We start from the raw sequence: 15,977 nt of genomic DNA, 5'->3' as shown, positions 1-15,977 counted from the left end.
AGTGTGTGAGGTACCATTTACCCTGAGGTCTGGGTACAAAGGAAAAAAAGAGAGAGAGAAAAGAAACGCAAGTTCCATGGACGACTCACAGGAAGATGTGAGAATGTCTCTGACCTCACATACGTTCCCCCTTGTCAGCCTCTCATCCCGCACTCTATCCAAAATTGCCTGTTTTTCCCCAGTGAGGCTTTGCAACCTTAGGACGAAGCTTTTCTATATTCAAGCCACCTATTAAAATGCAAATATCTTCCCATGAGAATACCCTAACATCAGCTAACATTTTAGTAGGAATTGACTGACAGGACATAATATACAAACCATGCATGTGAGGAGAGACAGAATAGGAGCATGTAAGGGATGTTGAGGGCAGGCCGGAAGGAAACCCCAAGAGAGAAGGAGGACATTATGAGTATGTAAGAGGACTGAAGACATGCTTTAGGCCTCAGACCAGTCTTGTAAAACAAAGTCTATAAAAATCTACGGAAAGATCATTTTAAATTTGGGGCCAAATGCTTTTGATATTTCCTCTGCCTTTCCCTATAATGTGATATAAGATACCCCAAAAGGAGATTTTCGTGGTAACATATTGCTGACTGGGGAGGCTTCCCCGCAGACTGGCAGTAGAGACATACCTGCAAAATGGAGACTTCCCTCCCCAAAGGCAGTCTGATTGCCAGCAGAAGTTTGATCGCACTCTCCCAAGCCCAGTTGGCTCTCAAAGGAATTATCATCACTTTCCAAATACACAAGACGATGAATGTGCCCAGCTCTTCCTGGGATGTAGGAGTGGGAGCCTGGCAGACAAATTCTCTCCAGATTGAATAAATGCTGGGGGGCCCGGGGGAAGATCATTGTCCCCAGGAAGCATCCATCCCTCTTTAAGCAATGGCTGTGCACACCAACTTTGGCTCCCAACTTCTGTAATATTTCTCTGTTATAAATTGGCAGGCACAGCATGTGGTCAAGGAGCCATTACAAGCCCTCTCAAACAATATTTTTTTCCCAGAGACTTAATTTCTTAAAACGTGAGAGTGATTTTTTCTGCGGAAAGTAGGACAGCGTCTTTTTGAGCCTGCCAGACAAAAACTAAACTAAACAAAACAAAAGGCAAAGTCTCTGAGAGGATAACAGGCGAGCAGGCTTCCTTGTGTGCACCTGGAGGCCCCTCCTTCGGCGCTGTGGCTGCCTTAATGAGAACAGATGGCACCGTCGGGATACGGGCTCGATATTATACGCCTCCCGTGTACTCCTTCTGAAACCAGCTTTGAGCAGATATTTTTTCACTGTGAATTGGCGCCGGTTGTTTAAGAGGTGGCCTAGCCATGTGCCAGAAAGCAGGATGTTCATACAGAAAGCAGGATGCGAATACATTCACGGCTGCCTCTTGCAGAACTCAAAGCCCTTTATAAGGGAGCGAGTGAAGTCTTTGGAAGGTCTGCTTCAAGGATGGAGGAAGAGGCTGCCATGAGCAGCCCGCAGAAGGTGACTCACCTACCCACTGTCAGAGAAGAAACTCACCCCCCAATCCCTACCCTGTGATTCTAGCTGCCCAACGCCGCCTCGTGGCCGCAGCCCGAGACCCTCCCCGTGCAGGGTCCAGAAGGTGGGAAGGCCAAGATTCCGTCTGGAGGTTAGGAAGGTCTGAAGGGGCTGAACCTGAACGTGGTAACCCTGGCTGACCACCCCCCATACCCCAAGAGGTAGAAATCACGGCCTCTGTGCAGAAGCGGTTTCGCATGGCCTCATGCTTGGCCTCCTTGCTGGGGCAGACTCAGACAAGCTCCCACAGCGGTATCCACAGAAGGGAGGCAGAGAGATCTCAACAGTAGGAAACTCTGGCGTTTTAAACTCTGCATTTCAACAAAAGTTGTTTTGTTGTCATCATAATTACCAAATTTAAATTACCTCTATTTTCAGGTCTCAGGAAGCCATAAAGAGAGAAAGGAGAGATTTTCACGGTGAGAAATGAGAAATGATGAGTGGAAGAGGCAGCCTGTGGAGCCGAGACTTAAAAAGGGAAAATGTTTCTGGAGTCAGCTGCAGCCCAGGTGTCTAAAAACGAAAGAGAAAGTGGCACTCGGTGAGTGAACAACGCAAATGGAAAAGGAGTGGAGTTTGGAAAACAATCTTCCAGTTCTACCCGAGGGAAGGCCCAAATGAAGTTATCCAGAGAAATTTTTGTGTGGTGGTCAGGTGCGGGATTCTAAAATGAGCATAGAAACTGGAATCATGTTGTGGGTTTTTTTTGTGTGGGTTTTTTTGTTTTTTGAGATGGAGTCTTGCTCTTGGCAGGCTCGAGTGCAGTGGCATGATCTCAGCTCACTGCAACCTCTGCTTCCCAGGTTCAAGCGATTCTCTTGCCTCAGACTCTCAAGTAGCTGGGACTACAGGTGCCCACCACCATGCCCGGCCCATGTTGTTTTTTGTGCCTGAGAATGGTGTTCACAAAAGATGGGGATAAACACTCAGAACTCAAGATTTCTTCTGCGTCTTTACAAAATAATAAAAGCCAAAACCAGGAGGCATAGGGGAAAAGACAACAATAACCAGTGTGCCCTTGCAAATCATTAATTGACTAACTCGATTATAATATATAACAGAATACCATAATCCATTGCATATCATGTAATACAGGAATATTCAAAGATTTGTGGAACGCTCCTAATGCAGTTTGAGTGACAAAGCAAGTCACGAAGGAGAATATGAAGTATGATTCCTAATTTTGCTTTTAAAATGTACCTACATATAAACGTGATAAAGAAATAAATACACGTACATTCCACAATGGTTGCATCTGGATGAGAGAGTTATAGGTGATCTTTAATTTTCCTTTACATTTTTCTAAATTATATATCCTGCACCTTTTCTAAGCACAGAAAAAGAAATTAACATGTAATTTTACGTTTCTAATATTTGTACAGGAAAGCCTCTCCAGTGAGCATTTCTGTGTGAAGGGACCCCAATAATCCCATGTGTACCCATCCCCCAAGTCTCATCCAGGGTGGAGCTCAGGCCCCACCTGCAGTATTATATCTTCACTCCCATTGTTCTTGAAAAATTAAGTCTCCTCAAGGGTTCTTAAAGTTTCTGTGGAGTTTTCAAAGGTTGAAATTACGCCTTAGTCCATAGTTCTGTACCCCCAGCATCAATAACCGTGTCTGACACAAAATAACTGCTCAATAAATGTTCAAGGATTGGATAAACAACCAACCCCAAATTTCCCAAGTGAGATTATCACATTTATTGCTTAGCCCCTCCTGTGTTAATAAGATCAAGCGAAATGTCATAGTAGCAATTCACAGTGCTGCTTTATTTCACTTCCTGTTTTGGGGGAGGTGCACTCGATCCCTGCGTCGTGTGAATCATCACATCCACACCTACCCTATATCACTCAGCAAAGACATGATCGTCAAGTTAAAAAGTGCCATGTCATGGAGCCCCTAGTGAACCTGCACTGATTCAAGGGTGAAACCATGTTGATTCTCTTGACCACTTATACCATCTCATCCTCAGCCTTATGCTGGGCATGTGGGTCTGATCAAGGTTCTTGGCCCTGGGCATCTCTCCACTGGGCACCATGCTTTATATAAAGTAGCAACTCAGAATCTCAATCAGGATCACCAGGAAGCCAAGCCATCCAGTCTAATGAAGGCTGACGAAGGGCCAGGCCCTGGGAAGACAAAGAGGAATGCTTACTGCCACACAGCTTTGCCAACCACTGGCCATGTGATGGATAGAACACTGGCAGGATGCCCAACAGCTGCTACTGGGTGAGCTGATATGAGTGAACCAAGAAAAGCATGGTCAAGCAGAGCCCACCAACTGATGTTACCCCTGAAAATCCGCACACCCTCAGGCCCACTAATGCTATTCCAAGAAATTTATTCTACAGAAACACTTCCACATGTGCACAAAGGGATATGTAAATGTGTATTGATCACAACAGTGTTTGTTTTAGCAAAAAAAAAAAGGAACCACAAACAACTTAGATGTCAAGTAATAGACTAGATATATTATGAAATAGTATCCAGGTGTGAAAAGAATAGCTAAACCTCATCTAGCACTCATATAGCATATGTTACAGGCTCTGTTCTAAACGTGTTACATGCATTAACTCATTTAGTCCTCCTAGCATCCTATGAGGTAGATTACCGATATTAACCCCACTTTACAGGTGAAGAAACTGAGGCACGGAGCCATTAAGTCAGTTTCCCAGTATCACGCAGCTAGTAAATGATGGATCCAGGAATCAGGATGGAGGTTGATGGGTCCAAAATCATAAAATACCAAATTGAGCAGGATCTGAAGTCAGATTCGTGCCTAGTGCAACACATGTCCACCAGCAATAATGAGATCAGTTTTAATATACTGGTATAGAAAGATAAACACAAGGTATTGTGAAGTGGAAAAAGTGAATTGCAAAACAGCACACACATTCCCATTTTTATTTTTTAAAAATCTTGACAAAAATAAATGCATAGACAAGAAACATCTGAAGGTGCTCCCCAGACTGCTGAAAGTGGGCTCCTCTAGAAAGGGACTGGAAAGGAGTTAGAGAGGCTAGGGAAGCATCCTAACTGATCTCTGACCCTTCTATGTTATTTAAATTTTATGAGCATACATTCCTTCAGTAATTTTAAAAAGAGAAGAAAATTAACAAAGAAAAAAGCATAGCCCAGAGATGGTAGATCAAGCAGAATGTATGGGTAAGGCCAACTTAAGGGATCCAACCTCTGATATAGGGGTTTCCTTCACACACAAAAAGAGTCACAAAGTACACAACCTAAGTACCTGGGCCCCAGGTAGACGTGTTACGGGTCATCCGTGTGACTGGAGACATATCCCATTTTAGTTCCGCCTCGCCCAGCAGTTACTTGGCATATAGAACAGTATGATTTTGTAGAAGGGCTTGCTTGGGGTTCACGGTCAGAAGGTCTAGGTTAGAATTCCAGCCCTACCTCTCACAAGCTATATAACTTTGGGGCGCTCAGCTCTTTGGGCCTCAGTTTTGTCTTCTATAAAATATACATAGTAACATCTACTTCATAATGTTGTTCTGAGATTAAATGAGAAGACATGCCAGTGTCAAGCTCAGCAGCTGTCACTTCACAGGCATGCAATTGATGTGAGCTAAAAATGACTCCATTGGTCATGGAACAAGACCAGAACCCCAATCCAATGTTCTTGGGGTCTCCTTACCCCAATCCAATGTTCTTTCCATTAATCCACATTGTCCTGCTCTCTGCTCATTGTCTGTGCTTGGACTGGAAGAGGCAAAGATGGGTTAACCAGATCACATCCATGTTCAAAATGTCCTTGAGTTTGTGCTCCTCAGACCTCTAACTCATGACTACCAGGAAGCTTTTTCTTGAAAGAAGCTACAAGCACTGGGAACTTCTGCTCCCAGGCTGAGGAATACGCTTTAGAAAACTCAGTGGTTAATACTGTGCCCAACCAGGGCACCTCCTGACCAAGTTTTTGCAGTTGTCCCACTATGCCATGTGGCTTCATTGTATGATATTGACAGAGTCCCTTCATCTTTCCACCTCAATTTTCTCATCTGCAAAAGCGAGGATGGTAAATAATCTGTGTCTGCTTTCTCACAAGGTTGTTGAGAGGATCAAATGATAGAGATAAACATCTATGACAGTTGACTAATTGTTCACCACTATCCATTCTCCCCTTCTTTCCCTTGGCAATAACACCCCAAACTCTAGCTAAAAACACCCTGTTCACATAGAGACTGCAGTTCCCAGCCTTTACTGCAGCTACCTGTGGCCAACCAACCAATTACCTGCCAGTGTGATGCAAAGAGAAGTGATAATCTTCCATTTTCAGGCCATGCCTTCATAAAGGTACTGTTGGTTCAACTTTCCCCTTTCCACTTTCCTTCAAATTGGAGGTTGGACATGGTGGTAGAGAGTCATCTTTGACCCTAGATGGTGGTTGAACAAGATAGAAGGTATCCGGGTCCTGTACAAACTCATAAAGCAGAGCTGCCTACCACCTACCACCTACCACCCTGGGACCACCTACCAGCTCAGACTTCTATGAGAGAAGAAATAATCCTCTTATTTTATTAAATTCGCTATTACTTTGTTTTTTATTGTAATATCTAACCAATATCTCAACTACTGCAACATTCTATGACTATGTAAACTGCCATGCCAAGACTTTATACTGTGCTTATTGTTAATTACATCTGCCAGCTTAATTTAACGAGCCGTGTTGTCACATAGCAGTCACCATCTTATTCAAAGGACCACAATTTCTGCTTCTGTAGGTCCCATAGGTTACAAAACTATTCATTCAGAGGTCTTACATTCATACAAGGCAAACTGTGAGGGTTTCTCCTAGCATCCCTCTGGCACAATCCCTTCTGTTTCTATGCTGAGAGTCCCTGGTAGCTTGCTTTCTTAAAAACTAAAACTTCTTCCAAACATTCGGAAGCTTGGCAAGGACCAGGTCACAGCCCCTGTGATAACTAGCCTCACATGTGATGTTTTCCCCAACCTGACCTACAGCAAGCACTTTACCTTCTAAATAGTTTTCAACCAAGCAAACTAAATATTTGAATTGAAACATTTGCTGAAGTTGTTTTTTAATGCAAACACACACACACATATGCACACACAGATGTACCAGCCATAACTGCTTTGGGGAAGGAGTGCAGGGAAAAATAAGTAAGGGGCAATGTAATCAAGGAAGTTTACCTCTTCTATCTCATTTCTCACCATATCATCTTGCACTGTCTGAGCAGCCAATCTTGAAATATGTGTAGTTTCAAATCTACATGCTGTCCCACGCCTTGGGACTTGTACAGTTTGCCATCCTCTTGCATTCACCTGTTAACTCTTATACATTCTCTGGGTCTCAGTTTGAACATCCACCTTCCAACAAGGCTTTTCTAACCCTCCAATATTGGGTCAAGAAGAAAAGGACTGCGTTTCCCTTGTCATCACTCTTACTGCTCTGTGTCTTGATTTGTCTGTGTCTCCACCTGGATTATAAGCACCTAAAAAGTAGGGACTGGGCCTTATCTCTCTCTGTATCTCTGATATCTAGTGTGGTGTCTGGCACAAAGTAGGTACTCAATAATATTTGCTGGATGATTGAAGACATCATGCCCCCATAAAAGCCCTAGTAGTTCTTGTTCCAGAGAGCAGAGAGCAAGCAGGCCCTGATAAATAAGCTGACCCACTGATAGGCCCACCCTATGTCTTCTAGGATGGCCAAACACAGTGTGTTTCAGGTACCAGTGGAGGTCTGGCTCCAGATCTTGAAGTTTTGGGAACAAAAACTTGCCCTGCTAAATGTGATGCTCAGAATCAGAAAAAATCTGCCCAACTGGATTGCGTGATCCTGGATCCCCATCTGTCTGTGAGCATATTGAGAAAGGAAGGTATCCCTTTAAAGCAAAGTGCATCCCACCTACTCCTCCAGGTGGTAGTGGCCCTGTTAGAGATTTACGCTGACATGTTTAAGCACCATGGAATAGTTCTTCCTGATTGCACTGCAATTGGATGCCAGAAGATCAGACTTTTCCAACAAGAATGGTCCCAGTGGGTAGTGGGTTTGCCAATGTGCTACTTTAATAACTATTCATATTAGCTGTACGCTCAGAGGTCCCAGATTATCTCTATCTACTCCAGTGTTTATTTCAGGCTCAGTGTTAAGATGAGTAATAAGCCCCTTAGCTTTGTGGCAGATTGTTCTTTAAACATGAGACCCATCAGTACTCTGCTCCTGAGCTCCTGCTAAGCAGAGAAGATTCCCAGGGAGTAACTCCTCAGCCCCATGGGAGTTTCTGAAATGTGAAACTGGAGGTCGGTGGCAGTGTAAACAAATCTAAAAACAGCTCTTGTGAAAAATCAGCTCTACCGTGTAGGACCCATTTCTGCTAGAGCTGACTGAGACCTTCCACGGGTCCTAGATCCCTCCTACTGAAGTTAGTGGGAGGTAGAAAGAGATGTGAATTTAGCACTTGCCTCTGACTCAAAAACACCAAATTTGGAAACAAGTAATTCTTCGATTTGGTTTTGTTTGGTTTTTAAATCCTAAGGTACTGCTTTCTCATGGCAGCCTTAAAAATGTTTTTAATTAAAATAAATAACTAAATAAATCCTAGGGTATGTTTTCCTACTCTAAAAGACAAAAAATAGATATACTCTTACCCTTGTATTAGTGGTGGAGAAAGTGAAGCATAGAGAAGTCGACAGCCTGAACTCCGTAGTAGGGGCTACCTGGTAAGTCAGGAACAGCAGTGAGGATTCTGGAGCCCAGAACAGGTCCTGACCACTTGCTGATGCACCTGATAAAGTGCCTGGCACCTAATAAATAGGCATACCATAAATGTTTATTGATGAATGAATGAATTTGTTAATGACAGAATGAAATTGACTAAATTTCTAAACCAATTTAGCTTATTGACTAAACCAATGTCTCTCATATTTGAGTAATATAAAAACCTCTTTTGGAGAAATAATAGTCTTTCAGTACCAGAAATTGTCTGTAAAACCCCTGAATAATATGGTCATAAAAAAAGTAAATTCACCACCCTAGGCAACATGGAAGAACCTCGTCTCTACAAAAATTACAAAAACTAGCTGGGCATGGTGGTGTGCGCCTGTATTCCCAGCTACTGGGGAGGTTGAGGTGGGAGAATCACTTGAGCCTGGGAGGTTGAGGTTGCAGTGAGCAGAGATCATGCCACTGCACTCCAGTCTGGGTGACAGAGCAAAACCCTGTCTCAAAAAAATTAAAATTAAAGTTATATAAATAAATAAATGCCCTCCATAGCAAATTATCATTATAAAAAATAATTTCTGTATTTATAACTGATAAAATGTTTTATTATTATTGACAGATAAACACAATTTTTAAAGTTCTCACAGAATTCATAGACCTCAAGTAACACCAGCAAACCCGTTTGAGAAAGACCAGCCCAGACTGTAAGCCCTCAGCTGAAGGCAGGGTGTAGTACTGGACTTCATCCTCAGCACCTTGATTTGGTCGCCCTTTTCCGACTATTTGAGGTTGATGATAGTGATATGACCATGGCCAGTCTCCCATCCTACACGGGAAAGGACAACCTGCAATGCCAGCCGGGGACCGGTAAGCACCACAGGAGTGCTCAGGCACTCAGGGTGATAGCACTGCTCGAGTCCAGCTGGGTGATGAGAAAAGCTTCCATAGTGGACGTGAAAGGTAAGCTGGGTCCAGGAACATAAAAACAACTTTGTGGCACAAAGAACAAAGAAGAGGGCTTTACCATTAAAAAAGGGAAGTATTTTCCTTTCCTGTTGATTTGCTGCCTCCTCTCAAATTGGATTTACCAACAAAGGCAGGCCCTAAGGACATGCATCAGAAGTCCGTTCAAGCCTCAGAGGACTGGATGGGTTTTGAGTAATGCCCAACCAGGCAGGACACACTAGAAAGATAATTGAAAATCTAAAGAAACTCTCATCCACAACAAAAAAGCATCCCAGGGAGCTAAAAGAAAATTACTCTTTTCTACCACCTTCTGTCTCCTTTCTCTCCACTTCTGAGTATGAAAACTACTTTAGGCCACCCAGATCCTGCTCTCAAAATCTGAAGTTTGTCATTAATGATCTGAAACTCTCCTTTCTATGTTTTCTCAGGTCTTAACCCAAGCCCCTACACTCCTGCATAGCAGGTCCTTGAGGTCCACTATTGTGTCTTTTTCATGTTTTTTTCAATATTATACTGCCGATCACATCTATGCATTCAATAAATATTTGCTTTAAAAGATATTGTTTGGTCAGGCGCGGTGGCCCATGCCTGTAATCCCAGCACTGTGGGAGGCCAAGGTGGGCGGAACACTTGAGCCCAGGAGTTCAAGATCAGCCTAGGCAACTTAATGTAACTCGGTCTCTACAAAAAATTTTAAAATTAGCCTAGCACGGTGACATGCACCTGTAGTCCCAGCCACTCAGGAGGCTGAGGCAGGGAAGATCGCTTGAGCCCAGGAGGTCAAGGCTGCAGTGAACCATGATCACACCACTGCACTCCAGCTTGGGTGACCCTGTCTCAAATATGTATATATATATATATAGTTTTATAGTTAAAGTTATAGTTATAGTTTAGCAAAAAAAAAAAAAAAAAAATTCAGAGTTATGTTGCCCAATCTCTTCTCAGTTGTCAAAATGTACTTCTAAGAAGCTGACAAACTCAGCCACATTAAGATTTAACTAATACCACTTAGTATGTTGCCCTACTCAGTGGCATTTTAAATCCCATGTAAGTAGGATTTTAGGTATATTAGGAAACAGAATTGGGACACAGGTCAAGGCTAAGGAGGAGGTGTTCTTTGTTTCTAAGCAAATAGGTATAACTCACTAAGCTGATGTTGAGGATGGTTCTTATCAAAAAGATGAAGCGAGATTCTGGCATACTCAGAGAAGGGCCGTAATGTTGGTCCTGTGATCACAGATAGGAGTGACAAAGAACAGCCTTTAAAAAAAGTAAAAGGAAAAACTACAATCTATAGCCCAGGAACACTTATTAAGATGAGATTTAACCAAAGACTATAAAATCTTAAATGGTAGATAATAAGGTCAAGGCAAGTTACTATTTTCAGCTTGGAACAGATGACGAGACAGGAGGACATAAATGGAAATTAAAAGAAAAGGGATTCAGAACAGATCAGAAGGTTACCAAAAATAATCAATGGCTGAAATGACTTTCTGGACTCATTCACTTGTGCTGAAAATATTGGGTCATTGAAAAAGGAATGAGATGATATTCTTGGGAAATGGAATAGTTAAAATGAATGAGTCCAGATGGATCTGAAGACTTTAATCATTCTAAAGAGAAATACTGGCTGGGACTCTCTTTCTCCCTAACCAAGTTAAAATTTCATTCTAGGGAGAAAGCTAGGTATAGGATAAGAGACCTTCGTTTTTTACATTCCGTGGGTGTTTGCAGCTCCTTGGAAGTTATAATGGTATTTAATATCAAGGGGTTTTTATGAGTGGTGCCTCCTACAGGATCTTAACAAGAAAAATGAGCAAGACGGCCACTACAGACAAAGGAGCCTTGGAGTTCATTCTCAGCCAGGCTCCCATCCAAAGCCAAAATCTTCCCACTAGTCTCACATCTTCTGATGCATAATTCCAGGAACAGGACAATTCAGAAGCAGCCTAATCTACTACTGGACAGCTCTAATTGTTAGATGGCTAGAATTGTTTCTGGCAGAATCTGGCCTCCTACTTTCCCCATTGAGTCTAATTATGTCCTTTGGAGCTATAACCCATGTGTCTATTTCCACTTCTACAGGGTGACCCAACAAATACTTAAAGGCAGTTCAATCTCAGCTTTCTCTTTTCCAAGCTAAACATTACCATTTCCCTCATATGACATGTTTTTCAGATTTTCTGTCTTTCTGACCACCATCCTTGGAAAGATCTAAATGTTTAATCATACATGCACATACACACACACACACACACACAGAGTGGAGGGCCCCAAATTGAATGTTTCCCCAGATAAAGCTAAGAAGTGTATCAACTACCTTACTTGATCTAAAAAACAGCTACTCTGTTGATACAGCCAAATAATATTAGCAATAACCATTATTTATTACAACCGACTACATGCTAGACACTGGACTAGCCACTTTGTATACATTATTTCCAATCCTAACCATGGCCCATTTTAATATTTCCATGATGCAGATGAAAATATTGAAACTTACAGAGAAAATAACTTGCTCAAGGTCACAGAGCTAGGAAATAGCTAAGCAGGGATTCAAATTCAGCTGTTTTTTTCAATATTATACTGCCAATCACATCTATGCATTCAATAAATATTTGCTTTAAAAGATATTGGACACCAAAGCTGTCACTCTTCCAGTAGACCATACTGTCTAATAGCTTCCTAATGACTACCTCCCTGTGTTTTCCATTTGTACTCATGGTCAACCAAAATCCCCAGACTTCTTTCACCTTTACAGGTATTAAGGATTTGTACCCAGCAGGGGAGAAAGGTACTTTGCAAGGTAGTGGCATTCATCCCAAAGTGTGCCAGTGTGTCCGGTGGGTTTTTGGTCTCACTGACTTGGAGAATGAAGCCGCGGACCCTCACGGTGAGGGTTACAGCTCTTAAAGATGGTGTGTCCAGAGTTTGTTCCTTCAGATGTTCAGATGTGTCCGGAGTTTCTTCCTTCTGGTGGGTTTGTGGTCTCGCTGACTTCAGGAGTGAAGCTGCAGACCCTCCTGGTGAGTGTTATAGCTCATAAAGCTAATGAGGACCCAAAGAGTGAGCAGCAGCAAGATTTATTGTGAAGAGCAAACGAACAAAGCTTCCACAGCGTGGAAGGGGACCTGGGCAGGTTGCCACTGGGGGCTCAGGTTGCCAGCTTTTAGTCCCTTATTTGGCCCTGCCCACATCCTGCTGATGGGTCCATTTTATAGAGTGCTGATTGGTCCATTTTACAGAGTGCTGATTGGTCTGTTTTTACAGACTGCTGATTGGTGCGTTTACAATCCTTTAGCTAGACAGAAAAGTTCTCCAAGTCCGCACTCCACCCAGAAGCCCAGCTGGCTTCACCTCTCACCAAGAGAAAGGGGCTGGGCACAGGCCAGGTGGGGTACAGGTCTGTGACCCCAGGATAGGCCACCCATGCTCCAAACCCTAATCTGAGCAGCCATACAGCCAATGCTGCCCCATCATCAAGGGGTCTCAGGAAGACCTCATAGGGAGAGTGGAGCAGGACCACAGCCTCAGAAGTAGAAAATATTGACTATAAAAATGCCAAGCTAATCCAAGTTTCTCCATAGATGTATTAGTCCATTCTCTTGGGTAATTTATCCAGAAAATAGGTTTAATTAACTCACAGTTCTGCATGGCTGGGGAGGTCTTGGGAAACTTACAATCATGGTGGAAGGAGAAGCAGGCACATCTTCCATGGGAGCGGGCGAAAAGAGCAGTGTGCGTAGAAGGACCTGTCAAACACTTAGGAAACCATCCAATCGCCTGAGAACTCACTCACTATCACGAGAACAGCATAGGGAAAACCACCCCCATGATCCAATCAGCTCCCACCAGGTCCCGCCCTTGACACGTGGGGATTATGGGGATTACAACCGGAGATGAGATTTGGATGAGGACAAACAGCCTAATGATATTAATGGAGTTCTGGCCTCCCGGCTCTACAAGTGTGTAAAGCCAGGAGGAGAATAAAACCAGTCTTTGCTTACCTGGCTGAGATCCTATGATGTAGAAAAGGATGAAAAACAGGAAAACTGTAAGTATGCAAAAGATATGGACAGGCCGGGCATGGTGGCTCACCGCCTGTAATCCCAGCACATTAGGCGGCAGAAGCAGGCAGATCACTGAGGTCAGGAGTTCAAGACCAGCCTGGCCAACATGATGGAACCACATCTCTACTAAAAATACAAAAATTAACTGGGTGTGGTGCCACGAGCCTTTCATCCCAGCTACTCGGGAGGCTGAGACACGAGAACCGCTTGAACCTGGGAAGCAGAGGTTGCAGTGAGCTGAGTTCACACAACTGCACTCCAGCCTGAGTGACACAGCAAGACTCCATCTCAAAAAAAAAAAAAAAGAAAGAAAGAAAGAAAAAGGAAAAGAAATAGAAAAAAATGATATAGACAGAAGGGAGCAAGGCCTGTGCTTGTAAGGCCTGACCTCTGGTGCGGAAAAGGATTAACTCAGGAGGCTTGGAGCGCCCAAACCCTGCACATTCCAAAAAAATGAACTGACCCTTGACCAGCTCCTGGGGGATAACCTGTCAGACTTTGGAATATCCTGCCTGGAAAAAAAAGAGTGTCTTTGTATATCTGGATCCCTAAGCCACAACAGATAGTTTATGCTAACAAGGTGATGTGTGGCAAATCCCTGGTTTGAGTCACCTGACCATGCTCGATGAGTTTGACCTCTGGGGAAGCTGGAGCCTTAGCAGCTAAGGTCAGTCACATGAGTGTTTTTTATCTATGTGACTTACCCCTCATAGAAACCCTGAACATCAAGGCTCAAACTGGCAATACTTTATGCATGTTGCCACACATCAGTGCTGAGGGGATTAAGTGGTATCCATGTGACCCCAGTGGGTGACAACATCTGGAAGCTCCTGCCTAATTTCTCCTTGACTCTACTCTGTATACCTTTTTTCTTTGTTGAATTTAATCTGTATCTTTTGGTCTATAAACCATAACTGTGAGTATAACAGCTTTTCTGAGTTCTCTGAATCCTTCTAGTGAATCATCAAACCTGAGGGTGGACTTGGGGACCCTACACACACTTCCCAATGGCAGCCTTCGGGAAGGGGTGGCTGTGAATGGCAGCCTTGTTGGAGGACTTAGAACTCAGAGAGAGTTACAGCCCAAAATGGAGGTTAACTCCAAACCTCCTTCTGTGTGGCTATACAAAACTCTTGTATTACAGACCCACTGGCCCCTCACTGGTACCATGGGAGAGCCGGATCTGCCTGAGAGGGATGGCATTGTCATTTGAAACAACTAGGATGGATCTAAGTAAACTTATTGGCAGGATCTATAGTTCTAATTGTAAAAGTAATACATGTTTGTTGTCAGAAATCTGAACAATAAAACAAAATAAAAAAGAAAACAGTCCACTGGAATCCCACCACTCAAAGGTAAGCATGGCTAATATTGTAGTATAGTTCTTACTAGTCAATTTTTTTTTCATGAATATGTAGCAGTATCCCCAATGAGACAGAATTTTAAAATTTTTCGTTAGCAAGAAAATCTGCAAGTTAAAAGTTGCCAGCCACTTCCATGTCTAACAAGTCATCCTGGGACACATTTTTTTTGTTCTGGAAACAATCACCCAGGCAGTTTCCTTTAGCTTTGCAAATTTAAGGCAGAGGCGATCATCGACCAAAAGCAGGAATGTTAGGTAATGTTTTTTGTCAGCTCCCCCTTTATTCCCCAGGATACCAAGGCCAAATGTCACTGGGAAATATTAAATACTTGAGCCCACTTGAGAGGGGGCCTAGAAGCCTCCTAGGAGAAAACAACTCAAGACTCCCAACTACTTCTCCTTAGGTTCACTCGTTTTCAAACATCTCTGATGAGCTCAGTGGGTCTTCTGCAGGAGCCTGGATTACTAAATTGTTGGTGTTAGTGGGGAGGTGTTTTAGGTATGTAGCACATTGCCAAGGCTGGAACCTTCTACCACAGCAGCCACTGCAGCCCCATGGGCATAGTTTGAGAATCGTGTGTATGAGGACAAACTAAGAAGCTGAAACACTGAGAACGCAGAGCATTGCTGGCATAGGAGAGTGAGAAGAGGTCCCTTCCCAGCACCACAGGAACTATCCCCTGACCAGCTGTGACAGCACAGACAGTGATAGCTCAAGGCTGTGTGGACAGCTGCCTTCACCAGACGCTGGTGTTAGGGAACAGCAAATGCAGCCCACGGTGGACCCATCATATTTTCCAGTGCTGTCTCTACAAGGGATTTGGGAGTATCACTGATCCTTTAGCCTGAATAAACTGGGACTATGGAACCTTAAATGTATCACAGAAAGGAGCCCACTGGGAAAGAGAGATGAGCACATTAATGCTGATAAATCTCTGCATGCTACCATGGTGCAAACTGGTGAAAGCTGTTGGCTACTCAACCTTGGGCCATTCCTGTCTGCGCTGTCACAGCTGGTCAGGGGATGGTTCTCATGGTGCTGGGAAGAGGAGATCAATGACTCAGTTCAATGGAGACATGTGAACATTTCTTTTTTTTTCTTTTTCTTTTTTTTTTTTTTTTTTTTTTTGAGATGGAGTCTCACTCTGTCACCAGGCTGGAGTGCAGGGGCGCAATCTCGGCTCACTGCAACCTCCGCCTCCCGGGTTCAAGTGATTCTCCTGCCTCAGCCTCCCGAGTAGCTGGGACTACAGGCGCGTGCCGCCATGCCCAGCTAATTTTTTGTATTTTTAGTAAAGACAGAATTTCACCATGTTGGCCAGAATGGCCTC

At 43.5% G+C, this 15,977-nt stretch overlaps 1 long non-coding RNA gene across 1 annotated transcript; it reads right to left on the bottom strand.

Moving 5' to 3' along the window:
* Window positions 1–5,848: 5,848 nt before the first annotated feature.
* On the bottom strand, window positions 5,849–10,550 carry LOC105463569 (uncharacterized). Its single transcript, XR_976402.2, has 3 exons — window positions 10,360–10,550; window positions 8,175–8,330; window positions 5,849–5,935 (listed from the first exon to the last, which is right to left on the bottom strand). It is a non-coding gene; the product is annotated as an uncharacterized lncRNA (long non-coding RNA).
* Window positions 10,551–15,977: the final 5,427 nt, after the last annotated feature.

This window comes from Macaca nemestrina, chromosome 3 (genome assembly GCF_043159975.1).
Source record: "Macaca nemestrina isolate mMacNem1 chromosome 3, mMacNem.hap1, whole genome shotgun sequence".
NCBI classification, from domain to species: domain Eukaryota; kingdom Metazoa; phylum Chordata; class Mammalia; order Primates; family Cercopithecidae; genus Macaca; species Macaca nemestrina.
This window is presented reverse-complemented; position numbering and strand designations above follow the sequence as displayed.